General features: G+C 42.8%; 1 protein-coding gene across 2 annotated transcripts in view; it reads left to right on the top strand.

Annotated features, from left to right (window-relative positions):
• The window catches only part of CAB39L (calcium binding protein 39 like), a 116,643-nt gene that overhangs the window by 26,538 nt on the left and 63,553 nt on the right, over positions 1-26,552 (top strand). Inside the window, exon 1 of one of the 2 annotated variants that reach the window (XM_069758847.1) lies at positions 8,752-9,000. The exons of the other annotated variant lie outside the window; for it this stretch is intronic. The gene's annotated coding sequence lies outside the window, so the exon portion shown is untranslated. Of the gene's footprint in view, positions 1-8,751; positions 9,001-26,552 lie in introns of those variants that run through there. 2 annotated transcript variants of the gene reach the window in all.

Here is a 26,552-nt window from a genome sequence, read left to right as displayed (position 1 = left end):
CCCATCAGACCAGAACAGAACCGGGACCGCCCCTGGGTGAGTATAATCTAACCTCTTTCTCTCCTCTGTCAGGATACATCTGGGGCTTATCTACAGCATTACAGAATGCTGAAGATAAGCCCCTGATGCCGGTGGCCTTAGCTCACCTTCGATTTTGCGGGTGACAGGTTCCCTTTAAATAAATCCAATTGTAGAACTTATTATTGTTCAAAGATCTATTGATTGAAATGAATTTTATTTGTGGGAAAACCCTGAACAGATCTGAGCTTTGTAAACTAATTCGATTTTATGACTTGTTACTCCATGTAATGAAATATATGATTAGGGCCACACCTGTCGTAAAGCTGTCATCTAGTATGTGTGATGACTATCTGACCCTGCGGCTTGGTGTTTCAGGGTGATTTGCATGGGAAATATTGCTCCTTATGGCTGATATCTCTGGCGCATTATCAAGTTATAAAGGATGTGTAATCAGATAATGGCTTCTTTTAAATCAAGTTGTTGTAGCCGGGGTTATACATGTAAATGTGAAAATACTTTACTCCCCTGGTAAGTGCCCACCCTCCCCACACACGTTTGTGGTCCCATCGGTCTGTGGGATCCGTCCTGCTAATAATGGACCATGAAGGCAGCACGGTGGCTCAGTGGTTAGCACAGCAGCCTTGCAGCGCTGGAGTCCTGGGTTCTAATCCCACAAAGGACAACATCTGCAAAGAGTTTGTATGTTCTCTCCGTGTTTGCGTGGGTTTCCTCCGGGTTCTCCGGTTTCCTCCCACATTCCAAAGACATACTGATAGGGAATTTAGATTTTGAGTCCCATTGGGGACAGAGATGATGATGTCTGTAAAGCGCTGCGGAATATGTTAGCGCTATATAAAAATAAAGATGATTATTATTATTATAAGGCCGTACTACCATCACTGCTGAGGACGGTAATTATTTGCAGAGGTCCCCTGCCCTTCATGTCATCAGACAGTAAGGACCCCATGGGTGATGGGTTGAGTAATTTATTTGATTGCATTCTCTGTTTAAATTGTAGAGACTCCTTTTTTAGATGTATTTTTCAATATTTTTTGGTAATTTTCTTTTTCATTTATTTGTTGTTTCACTATCCATAATAGTGGGGGAAAAATCCTGAAATGATGCAGTTCCAACACGAGCCACTTAACCCCATCATGAACAGACACTTGCTGTTCTGTAGAGATCTCTTCTTGGCAGTCATCCCGGCATATACTTGCCAACATTTACATTGCAAAAATCCAGACATTTTAACCCTGCCACCAAGTACCCACTTTTTTGCAAATTCCTCCTGTTTTTAGGATTCGACCACAAGATTACCAGAGGTTAAAATCTATACTTTATACAAAAAATAACGAGCGCTGGAGAGGGGCGAGTGCTCAACCTCTACACTCACACGTGGCAGCAGATCCTGACAATCCGGTTTATCATTATATCTTAGCAGAAGAAACAGTAAGGAAGGGACCTGCTCCTCGTAGTGTAGCACTCTTGCAACTGGGAAGTGGTAAACTGCATGTAAAAATACCATAAATCTCATCTCATTATCACCACAGGCAGGATTACAGTAAAAACATCACCTAGATATGGATGACACAGGATCGCATTCACTGTAGGTGATGGTCACAGCTCGCCTCCTCCCCTCTCTGCACAATGACCTCTGCACAGGTCACAGAGCATACCAGGAAACTCTTTCATAGAAATCAATAGGAATCTCCAGTCATTTGATGTCTGTGACTTCTATAAAGCATATCCATATATGCTGTTAATAGCTCAGGCAAGATGAATGCCTCCGTAATCATCAACGTAAAGTCAAATAAATAAATTCACCATCAGAACATAATTTACAAAAAAGCAAATTATGGTAGTAAAAAAGAACACGTATCAGTACCTCATTTTCATTAGTGAAAAAAAAAAAAGTGAACCATTCCCTTGTATTCAGAACTTGTCCTCTCTTGTGGCGGGGTCTTAGTCTCTGCACACATCTCGTCTGAGGCTTCCTTCACACTTCGGGAGTAGAACCATACAGTCCGATGGGCTACAACGCTCTCTTGGCCTTTGTCAGCTGAAGGATCATTGGCCTAGAAGTCTACAGAGCCATGTTGTTTTTCTGTGACTCAAAGATGTATGAATAAATTATCATTCCCCTTTCCTCCACACGTAGTGATGCCCCCTGGGCCTTGATGAGGTCTTTAGAAGGAATAGGTCCAGTGCCAGTCACTTTGTATTGACCACACACGTATTTATACCTATTAATGAGATAACAAAATAAATATAAGGGGGCACCACGGACAGTGGGATACCACCAGGACCTGTAAGAAGATTAACGTACACAGAGAAAAACAGACTAGGTCCTATAAATGGGGATCACCACAAAACGGAAATGGCACTTATGTGAACACAACTTTATTAGGAAACACATGAAAAATGACAAAAACACTCTTATTTAAAAAGCATAGCCATGCTATAAACAGCCCCTGATACGGCAGTAACCCACATAGGAATCAAAGGTATAATGGCATATACATTATCATAGAACCAATCTGGCCATAGTATGATGCATATAGACCATAGCGCCTTGGCACTCCCCCAGATAATTTATGAAGATGACAAAATAAATATACAAACCAATAACAGATATGTACAATTACCAGAATGTGGAGCTCACATTAACATGTTGATCCCTGCACCCAAAGTCCAAAATGAAGGACCACACCAAATAAACCTACCTAACAATTCGGACACAGATATGCATATGGATGCGTAGAATGAAAGATAACAGGGACCGTTAGCAAGCAATACAGCCACTTGTAATAAGTGACCTATGATGTACCACCAAAAAATATGATTATTATAATGAAATAACACAGGGAGAGTTTCAAGGTCACATATGGACCAGAGGCAAACATTATCATAATCATATTTTTTGGTGGTACATCATAGGTCACTTATTACAAGTGGCTGTATTGCTTGCTAACGGTCCCTGTTATCTTTCATTCTACGCATCCATATGCATATCTGTGTCCGAATTGTTAGGTAGGTTTATTTGGTGTGGTCCTTCATTTTGGACTTTGGGTGCAGGGATCAACATGTTAATGTGAGCTCCACATTCTGGTAATTGTACATATCTGTTATTGGTTTGTATATTTATTTTGTCATCTTCATAAATGCATCATACTATGGCCAGATTGGTTCTATGATAACACATTGTATATGCCATTATATCTTTGAGTCCTATGTGGGTCACTGCCGTATCAGGGGCTGTTTATAGCATGGCTATGCTTTTTAAATGTGAGTGTTTTTGTCATTTTTCATGTGTTTCCTAATAAAACTGTGTTCACATAAGTGCCATTTCCGTATTGTGGTGATCCCCATTTATAGGACCTAGTCTGTTTTTTTCTGTGTACCTATTAATGAGATCTCATAGGAGGCGTTTTTCTTCTAAGCTAAAGAAGCCTATATTTTCCAGTCTCTCCTCATAAGAGAGGCTTTTCATCCCATGTAATAATCTGCTCGCCGCCTTTGAACTGACTCTACCTTCTGAATATTCTTTTGGAAATAAGGAGCTCAATAGCAGTAATTTCTGATGATGCAGCGAAAAGCCACGGCAACATTTAGGGACCAACTTCTTAGCCGATGCAACCCAGGCTCGCGCTGCACGTGCCCCAAGCATCACTTGTGACCCCAGCCTGAGGAGGAGATGCCACCACTTATTTTATTAGGTTCTGATTTCTAAACAACTCCACATTTGAAACTCGTAGAAATAAAAAAAATAGCTTTTTGCTGAGCTTGAAATGGACCAGCATTCCAAAAAATAACATGTAAAGAATCATTTGTGGAATGTTGGGTGAAAGGTCCGCAGCTATGAGATGTTTGTTATTTATTGTACTGCTTAAAGGAACACACCCCCCCCCCCCCCCACCACCACCCCTCAGGCATTTGAAACTAAAAGAGCCACCTTGTGCAGCAGTAATGCTGCATCCTGACAAGGTGGCTCTTTTAGTTCTGGGTGCTGTAAATACAGAAATAATCCGTTTTGTAATTTGTCCTAAATACCTGTCTTCAGTCCTGGAGGCAGGCCTTTCCCCCCTGCTGCAGACGCCTCACAGCCGTCACTCAGGTCTTCTCGGCGCCACCTCCTCACCGCTGTTTTGAAATCTGCCTGCGCTCTTTTGTCTTGTCTTGCCTTGCCTGGGGCAGGCGCAGTGAGCGCTGCCCGTCTGTCCTCATATGCAGTCTCGCTGACTGCGCCTGTGCGGCCGCCCTGCTTGTGAATCCCAGCCCCACAGTGTGAATAAATCATAAGTTACTGAGGGGCTGGGATTCACAAGCAGGGCAGCCGCACAGGCGCAGTCAGCGAGACTGCATATGAGGTCAGACGGGCAGCGCTCACTGCGCCTGCCCCAGGCAAGGCAAGACAAGACAAAAGAGCGCAGGCGCCGGCTCATTTCAAAACAAACAGCGGTGAGGAGGTAGCGCCGAGAAGACTTGAGTGACTGCTGTGTGGTGTCTGCAGCAGGGGGGAAAGGCCTGCCTCCAGGACTGAAGAAAGGCTTTTAGGACAAATTACAAAACGGATTATTTCTGCATTTACAGCACCCAGAACTAAAAGAGCCACCTTGTCAGGATGCAGCATTACTGCTGCACAAGGTGGCTCTTTTAGTTTCAAATGCCTGAGGGGTGGTGGGGGGGGGGGGGGTGTTCCTTTAAGCAGTACAATAAATAACAAACATCTCATAGCTGCGGACCTTTCACCCAACATTCCACAAATGATTCTTTACATTTACAGCACCAATAACTAAAAGAGCCATCTTGTCAGAATGCAGCATTACTGCTGCACAAGGTGGCTCTTTAAGTTTCAAATGCCTGGGGGGCTGACCGGTTCCCTTTAAGCCATTTTTGGACTTTGAGATCACACAAAATAAACTTATTTGAGCTCGGCATATCGGAATTTAAGTTTTGTTATTTTTTCTTTTGCTAAAACAAAGCCGCCTGAGGCTTCTTTTTTTTTTTTTCTTTTAGGGACAAGTTGTACTTTTCGCTTGTAATACATCGCTGTTTGTTTAATTAGGGCTTTCTGCTTAATAAAAGTTATAGCACATTTGGTTGATGTTTTAAATATATTTGTCTGTTTTTTGTCATGTGACTTACAATTTGCTACTCGCTTATGTGGTCTTGTAGAAAACTGGGCACAAGCACCACTCCACCTTTGTCAGGGCCTCCATAGTGCCGCCAGTCAAGGTGATTACGAGAAGCTGGTTGTCCACCATCCATCACTATTTTTGACGCATCCATCGATACATCGCACCGACGCATTGTGACGGTCGCCACACGACGCAAGTGTGAAAGAAGCCTAATCTAGGTACTAAAATGTGTATAGTTGGGTGGGCCTAGCAATAGTGCTCACCTTTTACTTTTAGGCCTCTTTCATACTTGCATCGTTTGGCCTCCGTCGCAAAGCGTCGTTCTGTGCAAAAAAACGCATCCTGCAAAGTTGCCCGCAGGATGCGTTTTTTTGCCCAAAGACTTGTATTGCCGACGGATCGCGACGTATGGCCATACGTCGCGTCCGACGTGCACTGGATGCGTTGTGTTTTGGCGGACCATCGTATCGAAAAAAATGTTCAAGGGAACATTTTTTCGTACGTCGGATCCTGCGTTTCCGACGGTGCATGCGCGGCCGGAACTCCGCCCCCTCCTCCGCGGGACTTTACAGTGGGCAGTGGATGCGTTAAAAAACAGCATCCTCTGCCCACGTTGTGCCGAATTTTCACAGCGTCCGTCGGTACGTCGCGTCGATGCATTGTGACGGCACCATACCGACGGAAGTGTGAAAGAAGCCTTATGCGCCATTTTCAAAAATAAGGTTGTAAATTGTGCACAATTTTCACCAGCAGTAAAATACCACAGATTGCCTTTTTTCCTCCAGATCTTATGCATACTTGCCAGCTCTGTAAACAGCCCACCTGGAAGGACAGGTCAGTGTACCCTGAAGTTTCCCTGTAGTCTCATGCATGTCTCTTCCAAGGAAAAGTCATTCTGAAACAGTGCTTTCTGGCATGAGAGCGGGTTTTCAGTAGGATCTGGCACTTAACAGAAGTTTTCCTTACTATTCAAGGTGTTTAGAAGGTCGCCCCTTTTTCCTGTAGCCTTTTGGAAGAGTTTGCAAGTATGATTTTTCTAGACTTATTTCAGGTGCTGGATTTCTTTCTTTAAGACTTTTTCATAGGTTAGAGTCCTAAATCTGTAACAGGCTGCATTCGCACGTGTGTTGCACAGGCCGGCCGCGGGTCTCCCAATCTGAACCCAACAGCGTCATTGGCATATATGTGGCTGACCAGTTCGGGTCAGGAGACCTGCACCCAGGTCTTTACTTGTACACACGGATGTGTGTATTCGGCCTTAAGACATGTGATAATTTACAATTGAGAACTAATAGCAGAACAATATTGGAGCAGAACAATATTGTATCATACAATTATTAGGTTCTGTAGAAGGACGTAGATCTGGGTATTTATTTTGATGGAATATAGGCTGAACTGGATGGACAAATGTCTTTTTTCGGCCTTACTAACTATGTTACTATGTTACTATGTAATAGGGATTGTTTGACAGTTATACACTGAAGTATGTATGTAAAGTAGACGTTACAGAACGTGCATCACCTACTGTACAATGTATTCTTAACGTGTATGTATAAAAGTGGCCTCCCCGACACATTCCTCGCTCTGTAGCAAGTCCCTGGAGAAGCCCAATGAATGGTCCTCGTGTGCGGTGCAGAACACTTGTTACATTATACCATTGAAACACTGAATCATGATACACACATTTTCAGATAGACTGTAATAATTGTAGAAGGTCTGCTCCTTCTTCGCAGTGAAGGTAATGTATGCCATCGGTGAAGTCAACCCTACGACAGTGTGGCACCTATCATTGCATGCTGATAGGTATAGTCCACGTGCACATGCCTCGGATTATTCTGCAGATTTATCCGGACTGATTTTGGTAAATCCGCAGGTAAACTGCTCTGCGGATTTCCTGCGGATTTATCGCGATTTTTCTGCGGTTTTTGTGCGGATTCCACCTGCGGTTTTACACCTGCGGATTCCTATTATGGAGCAGGTGTAAAGATTTGACATGCTGCGGAATAAACAACGCTACGTTTCCGCGTGTTTTTTCCCGCATGTGCACTACTGATTTTGTTTTCCATAGGTTTACATTGTACTGTAAACTCAGGGAAAACTGCTGCGAATCCACAGCGGCCAATCTGCTGCAGATCCGCAGCAAAATCTGCAACGTGTGCACATACCCATAGTTCTTCAACAGCTAGAAAGTCACAGGTGAAGGGCAGTGTCCAAAAATTAGCACCCGTCCCCTGGGTAGGTGATAATTATTAGATCAGTATTTTTCCCACTACTGTGACCTCCATCAGAAGACCCCAGTTCTCCATTGGAGGAGGTGAATGGCGTGGTCCATCGCACATGCTTAGTCTCTCAGATAGTTCATTTCTTGCCGAGAACCATTTGGCAGAAAATGTCCTTGATTTCACCATGAATGTTAATGAGCTTTACCTGTGGTAGTGACTTTATGATAACTTCTTTTTTTTTTTTTTTTGCAGTTTTTATAATATCACAGTTTTACTTGCTGCAGATATACCCCACCCACCCCAACGATTGACCGCTTTTTGCATACTCTATTCATAGGCAGAAAGCAGCCAATCATTGGAGGCGGGGTTTATACAGAGCTCATGAATACAGAGGATGGCATGGCAGCAGGTTTTCTAGTCCTTTAGTGATGATCTCCTCCTGGTGACATTCTGAAAACTTTCAGATTACGTGGCAAAAGCCTGTAGACAGATGCTCTGTGAGGGCCTGTGCACACATTGCAGATTTGTTATGTTTTTTTCCTGTGGCGTGGTTGATGAATGAATTATTTATGTTAATTAAGTGGCACAAATTTTATACCAGGAGTGTATCCATCCCACGACTCGAGTACATTTCTATTTCTGTCAGCAGCTGAAATATGCAACAAATTATTCTTGTTACTGAATTTGGTGCATTTTACTCCAGCGCATCCTTCGTCAATAATAGCGTACAAAATACCAGGGCAGCACGGTGGCTCAGTGGTTAGCAGCATTGCATTGCAGCACTGGGTTCAAATCCCACCAAGGACAACATCTGCAAGGAGTTTGTATGTTCTCCCCGAGTGTGCGTGGGTTTCCGCCGACTCTCCAAACACCTACTGATAGGAAAATGTAGATCGTGAGCCCTAGTGGGGACAGCGATGATGTATGTAAAGCAGTGCGGAATGTGATAGCGCTTTCTAAACAGAGCGAAATAAATAAGTCTCCACGAATGGACCTTTTGTGTGATTCAAAAATGGGCATCAAAATGGCCCCTGTGGAGTCACAAGTAAAGTAGTAGAAGTGCGCACTCCGTGTAACGAAGTCAGACATGTAACTGAACGTCTTTTCTGTGCAGCTTCGTAATCAAGTTTGCAGCGAGAGAGAAAGCGAAATGGCGCTAATAAGTGGGGCGGTGGTGTTGTGTTCAGGTATTGCTCGTCCCCCCTTATATAATGGCTTCAGTATGTTAGGTATTCATTCCCGGGAGAGGTGAACTGCAGCCAGTAAGGCGGACACTTCTGGAGCGCTCTGCCTGCTGACGGGGACTTTAACCTCCTAGGATTCTCTTGGCAGAAGCCTTATTTTGTCTTTTGTCTTCTACACATTCCTGTGATGAGCTGCTAAGTTGAGCAGAGAGCTGGTTCTACCAGAAGCAGCACCGCCTATATCCGATGCAACAAGAGAGACTCTGAGCCCTGGGATCCTGGAGTGGAAATTTACTGCTGCAAGCCATCGATTAGGTGCAGGGGATGTCTGCTGCTCTTACATTACCAGGATAGAGACTAGAGCTGGGATATGTAATCTGTCTCCTCACCGCTGTATTAAGTGTTCCTCCGACTGCGCTGTCTTAGAGATTCCCAGTAAGTACTGCTTACGTATGTATAAGCTGGAATATAGCATGCATGAACTAGGAAGGGTCAATATGCCTTAGTAAACGTTTCCTGACACTTGCAGGTACTGTGTGCTATATAACCAGATATGTCAAGTATTTGTGCAGCTATAGGACGTGTCCAGCAGTGTGACAAGTAGTAGTTGACAGCTGGCTGTTACCTGTCCCCTCCATACCCTCTATGTTCAGGAGGTACATAGCTGAATCTATACTGTAAAGATGGTTTATCTGTATCACAGTTATATTATAGAAGTTATATGATACAGTGCCTCATGTTATTTTACTTATTTCCTAGTCCATATACAGTTGTGCTTAAAAATTTACATACCACAGCAGAATTTTTGCTTTCTTATCATTCACATTCTCTGAAAAAAAGGACAACACCAAAACTTTTTCTCCACTCATGGTTAGTGGTTGGGTGAATCCATTTATTGTCAAACTACTGTGTTTTCTCTTGTTTAAATCATAATGGCAACCCAAAACATCCAAATGACCCTGATAAAAAGTTCACATACCCTGGTGATTTTGGCCTGGTAACATGCACAGAAGTTGCCAAAAATGGGTTAGCATGGCTACTAAAGGTGACATCCTCACCTGTGACCTGTTTGCTTGTAATCAGTGTGTGTGCATAAAAGCTGAGTGAGTTTCTGGGATCCAGACAGACTCTTGCATGTTTCATCCAGCCACTGACGTTTATGGATTGTGAATCATGGGGAAAGCAAAAGAATTGTCAACGGATCTACGGGAAAAGGTAGTTGAACTGTATAAAACAGGAAAGGGATACAAAATTATAACGAAGGAATTGATAATGCCAGTCAGCAGCGTTCAAACTGTGATTAACAAATGGAAAATCAGGGGCTCTGTGAAAACAAAACCACGGTCAGGTAAACCAACAAAAATATCGTCCACAACTGCCAGGAAAATTGTTCGGGATGCAAAGAAAAACCCACAAATAACATCAGCTGAAATACTGGACTCTCTGGAAACTAGCGTTGTGGCAAGATGCAGAATAAGGAGGCACTTGAATAAAAATGGGCTGCATGGTCAAGTCGCCAGAAGAAAGCCATTACTGCGCAAATGCCACAAAGTATCTCACCTACAATACGCAAAACAGCACAGATTCAAGCCTCAAAACTTCTGGTACAAGGTAATTTGGAGTGATGAGACCAAAATTTAACTTTTTGGCCACAACCATAAACGTCAACAAGGCCTATGATGAAAGGAACACCTTTCCCACTGTAAAGTACGGAGGTGGATCGCTGATGTTTTGGGGATGTGCGGGCTACAAAGGCACAGGAAACTTGTTTATAGTTGAAGGAAAGATGAATGCAGCACGTTATCAGCAAATACTGGAGAAAAATTTGCACTTATCAGCCCGGAAGCTGCACATGGGACGTACTTGGACGTTCCAACATGACAACGATCCAAAACAAGGCCAAGTCGACCTGTCATTGGCTACAGCAGAAGGTTCTGAAGTGGCCATCTCAGTCTCCTGACCTCAATATCATTGAGCCACTCTGGGGAGATCTCAAGCGCACAGTTCATGCTAGACAGACCAGGAATTTACAGGAACTGGAGGCTTTTTGCCAAGAAGAGTAGGCAGCTTTACCATCTGAGAAAATAAAGAACCTCATCCACAACAACCACAAAAGACTTCAACCTGTCATTGAAGTTAGAGGGGCAATACACGGTATTAAGAAATGAGGTATGCAAACTTTTGATCAGGGTCATTTGGATGTTTTGGGTTGTCATTATGATTTAAAAAGAGAAAACACTGTAGTTTGGCAATAAATGGCTTCACCCAACCGCTAACTGTGAGTGGAGAAATAGTTTTGGTGAATTCATTCATATTCTCTGAAAAAAGGCCAAGAAAGCAAAAATTCTGCTGGGGTATGTAAACTTTTGAACACAATTGTATGAAGCTCCAACTTAGTCCGCAGCACTGGTTAAACGTTGTCATGACATTATTGTATTCGACACACATTTGAACTGAGTCCTTAGAAAGTCAATTAAGTGATTCGGTTAGCGGGATCAACCCATGTACGCGATCTATATGGGCATGTAGGTCATAGGAAGATGAATAACATGACACCTTGAGATCTGCGATCCGATGTCTTATTCCAGAGAAAGCCACATTTTTTTCTTAATATGTAAATGAGCTGTTAAGATCTATGTGCCAGATTGAGATCTCCTTGAGAATCTGCCTCTAGATATTATTTTAGATGAAAGGGGGATTACCAATGTGAGACATGTAATGACTGATTGCTCTCATGATCTACATGTCTCACACTGACCCTAAAAAATGAACTGGAGTATTAAGTTGGTATGCATGCAAAATAGGAGTGTGTTCACATTGGCCATGAAACAAACAAAACCCAAGATAGAAACAAAACAAACACATACCCTGCTGCAAGTAAATAAGTAAAGGCAATAGTGCTTAAAAACAACATTGGATACTTAGTAAACACCATTTTTGATAAAAACAAAAAGTGTAAAAGCCATCCCACCAGCGTCAAAGTGTACCCAAATTTAGGATGGTCCTAACCTCTTGTATTAAAACCTTGCAGCAGGGAATGTGTTTTTATCTCTGAACGCCTCATTCCATATAATATAATATAATCTCTGGAGGCAGATTCTCCAGGAGATCAGTGTCCGCCCCATAGATCTTAACAGCTCATATTTTTTATCTATTAACAAATCTCGTTTTCCCGGGAATAAAACATGGATCTCAAGGTATCATTTTCTTTAGCTTCCTATAACCTACATGCCCATATAGACTGTTTAGGATGGTTGATCCTACTGCCACATTCTCTTTTAATCTTTGGATGCATCAGAACCTGCTCTTACCTTATACACAAACCTGTAGATTGTTATAACATGTGTAGGATGTTTATAGCCCACTGACTTTACCATTCTGACATCTTAGAAATATTTGCTAGTTTTTGTTAAAGGGTATTTCATACTAACAAAAATCACTTCTCCATAAGATAAGTGCTAAATGTTTTATTACCACTGCTGAGCTCACTCAGTTGATTCCCAATTTTATCATTGTTTCTTGGGATATTTAAGTCCCGTCACTGTTCCTCATGGGAACCCCCCGTGCCACCCAGCGTTTACAGAAATCACACCCCCTTTTGGCCTACGAGGCTCTGGAAACTGCGGACACTTGGCAACTATTTAGTATGGAGCCGATAAGGTGATATTTTGTCTGTTTCCTTGTTCATGTAACCTCAATGTGAACACATGACGTTGACTCAAGATGGTATCATTAAAGTGATCTACAGAGGGTGGTGGGCAAAAAGAGAGATCGACACAAATGTTATGTGGATAATTGGAGGAGCTTCTTGTCTTTATTAAAAAGTTACACCCATAGTGCTTAGCGGTTTTGTTAAATCCCATAGAAATTCTTCTTTGCAGGGTGCAGGTCCTAGAGGTCGGACTCTCCTCTATTAGACATTTATGCAAAAAAAAAAAAAAAAAAACTTTAGATATAAAGTGGTAATATTTGCAAAATAATTTTACCATGTTTGACCTTTACATAAAGTACTAAATGGTGGCCCGATTCTAACACATCTGGTATTCTAGAATATGTATGTAGTTTATTTATGAAGTTTTCAGAATAATGCAATTTTATACACCGGATTCGGCCGGCCGGCGCGACCAATTAGCGAAGCGTTGTTCAAATTCCGCGCCAATTCGCGGTCAGACTGCGCCTGTCGCTGATTGTTCGCGGCCGGGCGTGACCAATCAGTGAAGCCCGGGCTGGCTCCAGGTTTGGAGGGCCCCAGGCGAAAGAGTCTCAGTGGGCCCCCCTCTTTAACACATACCACGATTCATGATGCACAGATACTTCAGAGAAATATACCACAGCCAACGTAGCATATAACACAGCCCACGTAGCATATAACACAGCCCACGTAGCATATAACACAGCCCACGTAGCATATAGCACAGCCCACGTAGCATGTAGCACAGCCCACGTAGCATGTAGCACAGCCCACGTAGCATGTAGCACAGGCCACGTAGCATATAGCACAGGCCACGTAGCATATAACACAGCCCACGTAGCATATAGCACAGCCCACGTAGCATATAACACAGCTCACGTAGCATATAGCACAACCACGTAGCATATAGCACAGGCCACGTAGTATATTGCCCCGCCACGTAATATATTGCACAGCTACGTAGTATATACAGTTGTGGCCAAAAGTATTGACACCCCTGCAATTCTGTCAGATAATACTCAGTTTCTTCCTGAAAATGATTGCAAACACAAATTATTTGTTATTATCTTCATTTAATTTGTCTTAAATGAAAAAACCCAAAAAGAATTGTCCTAAAGCCAAATTGGATATAATTCCACACCAAACATAAAAAAGGGGGGTGGACAAAAGTATTGGCACTGTTCAAAAAATCATGTGATGCTTCTCTAATTTGTGTAATTAACAGCACCTGTAACTTACCTGTGGCACCTAACAGGTGTTGGCAATAACTAAATCTTGCAGCCAGTTGACATGGATTAAAGTTGACTCAACCTGTGTCCTTGTGTGTACCACAATTGAGCATGGAGAAAATAAAGAAGAGCAAAGAACTGTCTGAGGACTTGAGATACCAAATTGTGAGGAAGCATGAGCAATCTCAAGGCTACAAGTCCATCTCCAAAGACCTGAATGTTCCTGTGTCAACCGTGCGCAGTGTCATCAAGAAGTTTAAAGCCCATGGCACTGTGGCTACCCTCCCTAGATGTGGACGGAAAAGAAAAATTGACAAGAGATTTCAACGCAAGATTGTGCAGATGTTGGATAAAGAACCTCGACTAACATTCAAACAAGTTCAAGCTGCCCTGCAGTCCGAGGGTACAACAGTGTCAACCCGTACTATCCGTCGGCATCTGAATGAAAAGGGACTGTATGGTAGGAGACCCAGGAAGACCCCACTTCTTACCCCGAGACATAAAAAAGCCAGGCTGGAGTTTGCCAAAACTTACCTGAAAAAGCCTAAAACGTTTTGGAAGAATGTTCTCTGCTCAGATGGGACAAAAGTAGAGCTTTTTGGGCAAAGGCATCAACATAGAGTTTACAGGAGAAAAAAAGAGGCATTCAAAGAAAAGAACATGGTCCCTACAGTCAAACATGGCGGAGGTTCCCTGATGTTTTGGGGTTGCTTTGCTGCCTCTAGCACTGGACTGCTTGACCGTGTGCATGGCTTATGAAGTCAGACTACCAACAAATTTTGCAGCATAATGTAGGGCCTAGTGTGAGAAAGCTGGGTCTCCCTCAGAGGTCATGGGTCTTCCAGCAGGACAATGACCCAAAACACACTTCAAAAAGCACTAGAAAATGGTTTGAGAGAAAGCACTGGAGAATTCTAAGGTGGCCAGCAATGAGTCCAGACCTGAATCCCATAGAACACCTGTGGAGAGATCTAAAAATGGCAATTTGGAGAAGGCACCCTTCAAATATCAGGGACCTGGAGCAGTTTGTCAAAGAAGAATGGTCTAAAATTCCAGCAGAGCATTGTAAGAAACTCATTGATGGTTACCGGAAGCGGTTGGCCGCAGTTATTTTGGCTAAAGGTTGTGCAACCAAGTATTAGGCTGAGGGTGCCAATACTTTTGTGTGGCCCATTTTTGGAGTTTTGTGTGAAATGATCAATGTTTTGCTTTTTGCTTCATTCTCTTTTGTGTTTTTTCATTTACGACAAATTAATTGAAGATAATACCAAAGAATTTGTGATTGCAATCATTTTCAGGAAGAAACTGAGTATTATCTAACAGAATTGCAGGGGTGTCAATACTTTTGGCCACAACTGTAGCACAGCTCACGTAGTATATAGCACAGCTCACGTATATAGCACAGCTCACGCAGTGTATAACAGAGCCACATAGTATATTGCCCAGCCACGTAGTATATAGCACAGCTCACGTAGTATATAGCACAGCGATGTACAGTTAGGGCCAGAAATATTTGGACAGTGACACAAGTTTTGTTATTTTAGCTGTTTACAAAAACATGTTCAGAAATAAAATTATATATGTAATATGGGCTGAAAGTGCACACTCCCAGCTGCAATATGATAGTTTCCACATCCAAATCGGAGAAAGGGTTTAGGAATCATAGCTCTGTAATGCATAGCGTCCTCTTTTTCAAGGGACCAAAAGTACCGTATATACTCGAGTATAAGCCGACCCGAGTATAAGCCGACCCCCCTAATTTTGCCACAAAAAACTGGGAAAACTTATTGACTCGAGTATAAGCCTAGGGTGGAAATGCAGCATTTACCGGTGAATTTCAAAAATAAAAATAGATCATTATTTCCCCATAGCTGTGCCCCATATAGTGCTCTGCACCGTTCATTGTGCCCCATAGCTGTGCCATATACGGTGCTCTGCACCGTTCATTGTGCCCCATTGCTGTGCCATATACAGTGCTCTGCACCGTTCATTGTGCCCCATTGCTGTGCCATATACGGTGCTCTGCACCGTTCATTGTGCCCCATATCTGTGCCCATATACGGTGCTCTGCACCGTTCATTGTGCCCTATTGCTGTGCCATATACGGTGCTCTGCACCGTTCATTGTGCCCCATATCTGTGCCCATATACGGTGCTCTGCACCGTTCATTGTGCCCCATTGCTGTGCCATATACGGTGCTCTGCACCGTTCATTGTGCCCCATATCTGTGCCCATATACGGTGCTCTGCACCGTTCATTGTGCCCCATTGCTGTGCCATATACGGTGCTCTGCACCGTTCATTGTGCCCCATTGCTGTGCCATATACGGTGCTCTGCACCGTTCATTGTGCCCCATTGCTGTGCCATATACGGTGCTTTGCACCGTTCATTGTGCCCCATTGCTGTGCCATATACAGTGCTTTGCACCGTTCATTGTGCCCCATTGCTGTGCCATATACGGTGCTTTGCACCGTTCATTGTGCCCCATTGCTGTGCCATATACGGTGCTCTGCACCGTTCATTGTGCCCCATAGAAATCTCTGCCGCCGCTGCTGCAATAAAAAAAAAAAAACACATACTCACCTCCCTTGATTGCAGCTCCCGGCGTCTCGTTCCGGCGCCTCCATCTTCCCGGCGTCTCTGCTCTGACTGATCAGGCAGAGGGCGCCGCGCACACTATATGCGTCATCGCGCCCTCTGCCTGAACAGTCAGAGCGCAGACGCCGGGAAGATGGAGGCGCCGGCCGGGAAGATGGAGCGGCGCCCGGCGGCTGGAACGAGGACAGGTGAATATGCTATACTTACCTAGTCCTGGCGATCCTCGCGCTGTCCCTCTGCCTGGTCTTCGGTGCCGCAGCTTCTTTCTCTGTCAGCGGTCACCGGCACCGCTGATTAGAGGAATGAATAGGCGGCTCCGCCCCTATGGGAGGTGGAGCCGCTTATTCATATCTCTAATGAGCGGTCCCACGTGACCGCTGAAGAGGGGAAGAAGCTGCAGCACAGAAGCCCGTGGGACGGCAGGGACAGCGCGAGGATCGCTGGGACTAGGTAAGTATACCTCAGCGCCCTCACCCGCCGACCCTGCCACCCACATTGACTCGAGTATAAGCCGAGAGGGGCACTTTCAGCCCAAAAATTTGGGCTGAAAATCTCGGCTTATACTCGAGTATATACGGTAATTGGACAATGGACTCTAAGGGCTGCAATTAACTCTGAAGGCGTCTCCCTCGTTAACCTGTAATCAATGAAGTAGTTAAAAGGTCAGGGGTGGATTCCAGGTGTGTGGTTTTGCATTTGGAAGCTGTTGCTGTGAGCAGACAACATGCGGTCAAAGGAACTCTCAATTGAGGTGAAGCAGAACATCCTGAGGCTGAAAAAAAAGAAAAAATCCATCAGAGAGATAGCAGACATGCTTGGAGTAGCAAAATCAACAGTTGGGTACATTCTGAGAAAAAAGGAATTGACTGGTGAGCTTGGGCACTCAAAAAGGCCTGGGCGTCCACGGATGACAACAGTGGTGGATGATCGCCGCATACTTAATTTGGTGAAGAAGAACCCGTTCACAACATCAACTGAAGTCCAGAACACTCTCAGTGAAGTAGGTGTATCTGTCTCTAAGTCAACAGTAAAGAGAAAACTCCATGACAGTAAATACAAAGGGTTCACATCTAGATGCAAACCATTCATCAATACCAAAAATAGACAGGCCAGAGTTAAATTTGCAGAAAAACACCTCAAGAAGCCAGCTCAGTTCTGGAAAAGTATTCTATGGACAGATGAGACAAAGATCAACCTGTACCAGAATGATGGGAAGAAAAAAGTTTGGAGAAGAAAGGGAACGGCACATGATCCAAGGCACACCACATCCTCTGTAAAACATGGTGGAGGCAACGTGATGGCATGGGCATGCATGGCTTTCAATGGCACTGGGTCACTTGTGTTTATTGATGACATAAGAGCAGACAAGAGTAGCCGGATGAATTCTGAAGTGTACCGGGATATACTTTCAGCCCAGATTCAGCCAAATGCTGCAAAGTTGATTGGACGGCGCTTCATAGTACAGATGGACAATGACCCCAAGCATACAGCCAAAGCTACCCAGGAGTTCATGAGTGCCAAAAAGTGGAACATTCTGCAATGGCAAAGTCAATCTCCAGATCTAAACCCAATTGAGCATGCATTTCACTTGCTCAAATCCAGACTTAAGACGGAAAGACCCACAAACAAGCAAGACCTGAAGGCTGCGGCTGTAAAGGCCTGGCAAAGCATTAAGAAGGAGGAAACCCAGCGTTTGGTGATGTCCATGGGTTCCAGACTTAAGGCAGTGATTGCCTCCAAAGGATTTGCAACAAAATATTGAAAATAAAAATATTTTGTTTGGGTTATGTTTATTTGTCCAATTACTTTTGACCTCCTAAAATGTGGAGTGTTTGTAAAGAAATGTGTACAATTCCTACATTTTCTATCAGATATTTTTGTTCAACCCTTCAAATTAAACGTTACAATCTGCACTTGAATTCTGTTGTAGAGGTTTCATTTCAAATCCAATGTGGTGGCATGCAGAGCCCAACTCGCGAAAATTGTGTCACTGTCCAAATATTTCTGGCCCTACCTGTATATAGCACAGCCCACGTAGTATATAGCACAGAGACGTAGCATATAACACAGCCCACGCAGTATATAACACAGCCCACGTAGTATATATAGAAATGTGGGCACCAAATCCCTGTTGAAAAAAAGAATTAAAATAAAAAATAGTTATATACACACCTCAGAACTATATATATGTATAACAAAATACACTATAACAAAAACATATCAAGGTTGTTCCTATAACAGTTTGACTTTCGATTGGCATTAATATGACTTTATTATAATTGTAGTAGTAGTATTTACTTTTCCATTACAAGGGGAGCCTGCCAAGAAAAAAAAAGTGGATGAGATTTTTTTTTTTACAGTAAAAATATAAAGTCATATTTATGGCAAACGGCACGTCGTATTTAATATCTGTGAATATACTGAATATTTCTATTTTGGACAGGTAATTATATTTTTATGTTGTCTGCTGCATTGGAGCTCCATATTTGTTAGACACGTGTGAATAGTTTGATGCTCTTGTGCTCACACCGTACTAAGAGGCATTCCTATTTCGCCCATAGGGTCCTCATGAACTCTCCTGTGCCCCTTCTCACTCCTTTTCGCACCAGCATAGAGAAGTACGTCTTGTTACTCAGTGCTTCAAAGAGAGGAAATTGGAGAAAGCATGGATGTGTGCATGGACGACATCTGCTCCATTCAGCCAGGCTCTTCGTGATCGGTTGGACCACCACTGATCAGGAAGTTATCCTGTGTACTGTGGACAGGCTATACGTTCAAATCTTGGGACCAGCACCAATGAGATATCTGGGACATGGTAAAAAAAAAGAAAAAATGTACCTAACCACTATCAGGCAGGTGGTTGTGCTTGGCACCATTCTCTGCCAACACAGAACGGTCACTGACCGCTCCTGGTGGCGCTTCAGCTGCTTTCTGTCAACAGAGCAGCACCTCCTCTTCCAGGCTGCTATGCCGACGGGGGGACTGATGGGGTCATACTTATTGACTACCAGCTCTCCTTGGTCAACCAGCATGACGTCAACAGTCCCACCCTGTCAACAGCTGAGTCGACGTAAAGTCTGCGCAAGTCTCTGAATCGCCAGCAGGAGTGGTCAGTGACCTCTCTGTGCCGGCACAGAATGCCTCAGGGCAGAACAGGCAGGTAGGTCGCAACCACCTGCCTGTTAGTACTTGGGCACTTTTTTTTTTTTTTTTTTACATGGTTTCTGATATCCCCTTTTAAATGAAGATTTGATGATTTTACAAATGTTGGGAATAGTATAAAAATAGCACTAATATTGCTCTGTCGAAACTTGCATTGCCACCAAAGTCCCCACTAGTCTATAAAGGGGTTGTCCAAGATTAGAAACACGTGGCTGTTATCTTTAAGAAACTGTGCTGTCCCTGACTACTGGTTGTTTAGTAATGCAAAACGACCTCTTTGAAGTGAATGAAGTTGAACTGCAATGTCATGCACAACCCATGATAAGGGGTGGCGCTGTTTCTTAAATCAAGAAGACATGGTTTTATAATCCTTGGTAACCCCTTTAAGTGATAACATTGCATAAATTATTCACAGGACCAGTGCATGTAACCACTGTTTTGAGGGTGACATTTGTTTCTATGGCTGCAGCGGTCACGTGAATAATGGTCGGGATGATATCGCAATAGTATGAGTTGAGACCACCGCAGTCCCCAGTGCAGATGGCTCTTCAGTGAGTTTGCAATGGCTATGTCTATATTTTATAACATTACCTACTTTCATGCAAGTTTTTGTAAAATCTCAAAAAAACTATTTCAAATTCTGACTATGTGCAGCCACCACTGAGGGGAGCTTGCTGGAAACAGAAGACGGTAAAGCTGCATTAGGTGCATAACGCGGCATTGACTGATGATCTGTGCACGTCTGTTCCTAGACAGAGATGCTGTAGTTCTACACCACATGATGGCCATCCAAGCTCTGATGAATGGCGCTCCATGTAATGCTAGATGTTGTGGAGTTCTCCCAGGTGCATTACATTCCGAATAAGAAACCACTCACTTGGAACAACCCAGTGTTTCCCCTAAAAATGTCCTTCTTGTCTGAACTAGTAAATGTACACATGTCCCCTCAGATTCCCTGTCCCTGAAATTCTCCGGTAACGTAACCCTCATTATGCTTACAAGTCATACTTGTTCTCCGTAGTCTCCAAGGTTCTCATCTGTGGGCAAAATGCGGTAAATGTGTTGTGCTCTTTTTGTGAGGTAGGATGACTACTTAACCACCGTGACATAGGGCTGAGAGAGATTTTCAAAAGAGAAATATTGTAGTAAGGTTTGTGAAGAAACGTGTGTGTGTATGATATACAGTTGAGGAAATAAGTATTTGATCCCTTGCTGATATTGTAAGTTTGCCCACTGACAAAGACATGAACAGTCTATAATTGTAAGGGTAGGTTACTTTTAACATTCAGAGATAGAATATCAAAAAAATTATAGACTGTTCATGTCTTTGTCAGTGGGCAAACTTACAATATCAGCAAGGGATCAATTCAAATACTTATTTCCCCTACTGTATATATTTGTCTGTGTGTGTGGCTGTATACACAGGAACATTATTATTTGATACGCTGCCAATTTTGCAAGTTTTCCAACCTACCAAGAATGGAGAGGTCTGTAAATTTTATCGCAGGCACACTTCAACTGTGAGAAACGGAATGTTAGAAAAAAAATCCAAAAAATCACAATGTATGATGTTCACAAAATTTAATTTGCATTTTATTGCATGAAATAAATTTTTGATACAATAGAAAAGTAGAACTTAATATTTGGTACAGAAACCTTTGTTTGCAATTACAGAGGTCGGAAGTTTCCTCTAGTTGTTCACCAAGTTTGCCCACACTGCAGCAGGGATTTTGGTCCACCTCTCCATACAGATCTTCTCCAGATCTTTTAGATTTCAGGGCTGTCGCTGAGCAGCATTGGGTTTCAGCTCCCTCAAGATTTTCTATTGGGTTCAGGTCTGGAGACTGGCTAGGCCCCTTCAAGACCTTGAAATGCTTCTTCCGGAGCCATTCCTTAGTTTCCCTGGCCGTGTGTTTCCGGTCATTATCATGCTGGAAGACCCAGCCACGACCCATCTTCAATGCTCTTACTGGAGGAAGGAGATTGTTGGCCAAAATCTTACAATACATGACCCCAGCCATCCTCCCTTCAGTACGGTGCAGTCTTCCTGTCCCCTTGCAGAATAGCAGCAAATATGGTGTTTCCCCCACCATGCTTCACAGCTGGGACGGTGCTTTTGGGGTTGTACTCCTCCTTCAGCTTCCAAACATGGCAAGTGGCATCGATACCAAAAAAAAAAAGCATGACCCTCGCTCATGCTTCCTCTGGATCATCCAGATGGTCATTGGTGAACTTCAAACGGGCCTGGACATGTGCTGGGGGCCTTGTGTGCCAGATTTTATTTCATGATGACTTAATGTGTTACTAACGATAATGTTTGAGACTGTGGTCCTAATTCTCTTTTAGTTCATTGTGCAGGTCCTCCTGTGTAGTTCTGGGCTGATTCTTGATCTTTCTCAGAATCATCCGCACCCCACAAGGCGAGGTCTTGCATGGAGCCTCAGACTAGGGAAGATTGACATTCATCTTGAGTTTCTTCCATTTTCTAATAATTTTGCAAGCAGTTGTTGCCTATTGTCCTGTAGCCCATTCCAGCCTTGTGCAGGTCTACAATTTTTGTCCCTGCTATCCTTAGACAGCTCTTTGGTCTTGGCCATGGTGGAGAGGTTGGAGTGTGATTGATTGAGTGTGTGGACAGATGTCTTTCATACAGGTAACAAGTTAAAACAGGTGCAATAATACAGGTAATGAGTGCAAAGTAGGAGGACTTCTTAAAGAAAAACAGGTCTGTGAGAGCCAGCATTCTTGCTGGTTGGTAGGTGATCAAATACTTATTTCATGCAATAAAATGCAATTTAATTATTTAAACATTGTTCAATGTGATTTTCTGGATTTTATTTTAAGATTCTGTCTCACAGTTGAAGTGTATCTACAATAAAAATTCCAGACCTCCATTCTTTGTAGGTGGGAAAACTTGCAAAAATCGGCAGTGTACCAAATACTTATTTTCCCCATTGTTTGTATATATTTATGCATAGGGACATAGTTTTAAAAAATTGGGTTGATGGGTGCATCCTTGGTGTGGCCAAGGGGGTCAGTGCACTTTTTAGGCCACAGTCTAACATGGCCCCTCATTGATGATTGACACCGCTGGCCTGTCTGAGCCTTCGCAGCAGGCGATGCTCGCTCCAGGCAAACCAGTGCTGTCAATCACTAGGGGCATGCAAAACTGGTGGGTGGAATAGTACACTGAAATTTCTAGCCACACCACGGGAGCTCCCTAAATAGTTGTTTTTTAATTAAACTTTAGTTATTACAGAATGAATGTAACCATTGGAAGTTACTATCGGTGCCTCTTTTAAAGGGACTCTATATACCCTACAAGGCTATGTGCTTAGTATGTAGTTTGTTTGGGCCTTTTAAAGCAGGATCAATTAGTAACTCAAAAACCTCTGTCCAATGAAAGCTAAATACTCGTCTGATTAGAAAAGAGTGAATGTTCTATCTTTACCTTCCGGGGCTTTTATAATGTTGTGTTGACCTTATGTATAGGGAAATCAGTTTCCGTAAATTGCATTTTTTATTGCTTACAAGCTTGAATATAAAACTGCTTAGTGATTCCAGATTCCTGGGTTGGGTTTTATCAGTATGATTACTAATCTGCCAACTGAGCCAAAAGAGCCAAAGGCAATGAAACTATTCAGCAGAAGAGGCATATACGGATATTTGGGAATGTCCAGATTAATAGATGTATGAATTAAAGGTTCATTATGAGCACTTACTTTTACAGAGGACTGGACAAAAAGTTGCTGGAATTTTTTTTTCTTACACCCAGAGGGTGTTCATTTAGCAACCAAGTACTTCCATGGGGAAATTACTGATGGCATTAAGATCCATCCACCTCTGACGGAAGCACATACCGCTCCTCATAGGCGGAGAGAGCACAGCACATCTGTTACATTACTACATTGTTTGCTACTGTTTTATTTACGATCGTTTTTTAGTAACCTCTCATTACATAGTTACATAGTTACATAGTTATTAAGGTTGAAGGAAGACTATAAGTCCATCTAGTTCAACCCATAGTCAGACCTAACATGCCCTAACTTGTTGATCCAGAGGAAGGCAAAAAAAAAACCATGTGGCAAAGAGTAAGCTTCACATTGGGGAAAAAAATTCCTTCCCGACTCCACATACGGCAATCAGACTAGTTCCCTGGATCAACGCCCTGTCAAGGAATCTTGTGTACATACCCTGTAACATTATACTTTTCAAGAAAGGTATCCAGTCCCCTCTTAAATTTAAGTAATGAATCACTCATTACAACATCATACGGCAGAGAGTTCCATAGTCTCACTGCTCTTACAGTAAAGAATCCTCCGCGTCTGTTATTATGCTTAAACCTTTTTTCCTCCAAACGCAGAGGATGCCCCCTTGTCCCCGTCTTAGGTCTATGATTAAAAAGATGATCAGAAAGGGCTTTGTACTGTCCCCTCATATATTTATACATTAGAATAAGATCACCCCTTAGTCTTCGTTTTTCCAAACTAAATAGCCCCAAGTGTAATAACCTATCTTGGTATTGCAGACCCCCCAGTCCTCTAATAACCTTGGTCGCTCTTCTCTGCACCCGCTCTAGTTCAGCTATGTCTTTCTTATACACCGGAGACCAGAACTGTGCACAGTATTCTAAGTGTGGTCGAACTAGTGACTTGTATAGAGGTAAAATTATGTTCTCCTCATGAGCATCTATGCCTCTTTTAATGCATCCCATTATTTTATTTGCCTTTGTAGCAGCTGCCTGACACTGGCCATTGAATGAGTTGGTCATCCACCCATACACCCAGGTCTTTTTCATTGACAGTTTTGCCCAGAGTTTTAGAATTAAGCACATAATTATACACCTTATTACTTCTACCCAAGTGCATGACCTTACATTTATCCCCATTAAAGCTCATTTGCCATTTATCAGCCCAAGCTTCTAGTTTACATAAATCATCCTGTAATATAAAATTGTCCTCCTCTGTATTAATTACCCTGCAGAGTTTAGTGTCATCTGCAAATATTGAAATTCTACTCTAATAGCCCGGTTCACTATGTAATTTCGCCGGAATTTTCTGGAGAGTTTCAAATATGTACATTTTTGGAAAGGCTATGGTATAAGCAATAAGAAATTCAATGTTTCCATTTGCCCCGAGTCCTAAGTGGCCGCCATCTTGGATTTTACAAAATGGCTGATTTACATCGATTTTTGTTAATATCTCAGCTTGTAAGTAACGTAAAACTTAAATTTTGACAGCTAAACATACATTTTGAGTACTAAGAAATGCAGTGGTATCCAAATAAATACTCTATATACGACTACAAATTGTATCGGTTTATATTTGAACAAATTTTCGAACTCGAAAAGCAGAGAGTTAATGTTTTTAACTTTTGAACAACCAGAGTGTCTTTACATATCGCCACCATCACTGTCATCATCAGTTTCATATTTGGTCTGAGTGTCCTCGTCATTCATACACTCGCTGTCACACTGACAAAGATCGGTACAGGATAAGTTATTTTTTCGGCACGAACACCTTGAAGAAGAACAGTCATGTTTGCATTGACAACTAATCATCTCGATTATTGCTTTTGGAGCTGGAAGAACATCTGTCATGGTTGGTTTCAACTGTCCATCCAACCCTTTGTGATAGCCATTCTTCTCGGGATCCAGCTGAGAATCCTGCAAAGCAATGTTAGCTTGTCCCCACACTCTGGCTTGGATATGGACTCTGAGGACATGTTGTTTTAGAGCTCCGAGTGTAGGAGGTAACCTGTCACTTTCTGCCATATGCTTGCAAAATAGATGCCATCGCAGTTCGGGAATATTCTTAATAAAAATGCCTTTTGGAGAGTAAGCAAAACATACGAAGGTAGCAAGAGTTGACAACATAGTTTTGCTCACTTCTTTTTCAGTCGAAAGCATCTGCAGAGAACTGATTACATCTGGTGTTGCGTTCATGTAAGCTTGCAGCCAGATTGCTTTGCCAATTCGAGAGAACCTTCCAGTTGTGTCAGCACCAGTGAATGCATGGAAGGCTGTCAAAGCCTTTGCTCTGTCTGCCCCTATGACTCTCCTTATTGGCTCTATCTCGATCATCCCAGAGACCATTGAAATCGATGTATTCTTCAGCATGAGGTCATAGTTAGCTATGACCAACACCAGTACATCGGTATCAGGGGAGAAGAAAACCATCCTTGCATCCGGTGGGTTTCGTTGTGTTGCCAAGACAGCTTGGTAGATCAACAGTGTGTCTGCTTCTTCGTGATTGTTGTCGTCGAAAACTAAGTTTTTGTTGCTCCTGGTACACCCTGAAGAACAAGTGATGACCAGTTTTTGTGATGAACTGTTAAACTCTAGAGTCTTTGCAGCAAGATAGTTGGTCAGGTCAGCCTTTGTCTTGTCATGTGAAAGGAACCTGTTCATTGGAATATGATTAATGTTTGTTTCATCTCTGACCTGGTACTGAATTGGTGCCTTTCCTTTTCTTCTTTTATCCCTGGTAGCATCCTTGAGAGAATTTTCCCTATACGTATCAAACACAAGGATTATTTCATCGTAATTTTCTGTGAGAGACATAAGCCTGTCATTGAAGCAGTAACTGAGATCTTTGACTGTCACTAGTGTTGCCGGTTTCTTGGCCATCTTTTGCAGAAGAACCATTCCATCTACCAGGGCTATCTTGCGACTTGGATCATCTGATCTTGTGTCCATCCTATCTTCTGGCTGCAGATCTTTCTGTGGAGTTTCTACTATAACCAACTTGTTAAGGAGACTGATCAGTTTCGATTTGTCATGGCATGGTAACATTGTACCATCTGGAGCAAAAAAGGCTCTTGGGGTCAGAGTGAATTCGTAGTTCCCAATGGCCACTTTCTGGTTTATGTCTCTGTTGGACCTTGCCAAAACCATCATTCTTCCATACAAGTCCTTGGTCTCCTTAAGATCAACAGTCTTGTCTCGGAGTTTTACTGTGGTTTTCTTGTTTGCCGACATGAACATCCTGTTGTTCTCCTTCTTTACTGGTGCCCATAGGCTAACATCCCCATTGATTCGCGCCAACACATAGTCTTCATACAGCTTTTGACCTGTCTCATCTGCATTCAGGATCATTTTTACATACTCATCAGGGATGTAGGCATGGGTGATTACATTGTGCAACTTGTCACCTACAACAGCAAATGGGTTGCCATGTTTCAAAATTGCTTCCTTAATCTTGTCAATAACATGATGACACTTCTTGACTGCACTTGGCCCAAGATCGTGATGCTCTCTGGTTTTGTCACGTTCTAAATTAAACTGTCTGGTATATTCTTTGACAACT

This window comes from Ranitomeya imitator, chromosome 3, assembly GCF_032444005.1.
Source record: "Ranitomeya imitator isolate aRanImi1 chromosome 3, aRanImi1.pri, whole genome shotgun sequence".
Lineage (NCBI taxonomy): Eukaryota > Metazoa > Chordata > Amphibia > Anura > Dendrobatidae > Ranitomeya > Ranitomeya imitator.
Note: the sequence above shows the minus strand (reverse complement) of the source record. Positions and strands in the feature narration are given on the sequence as shown.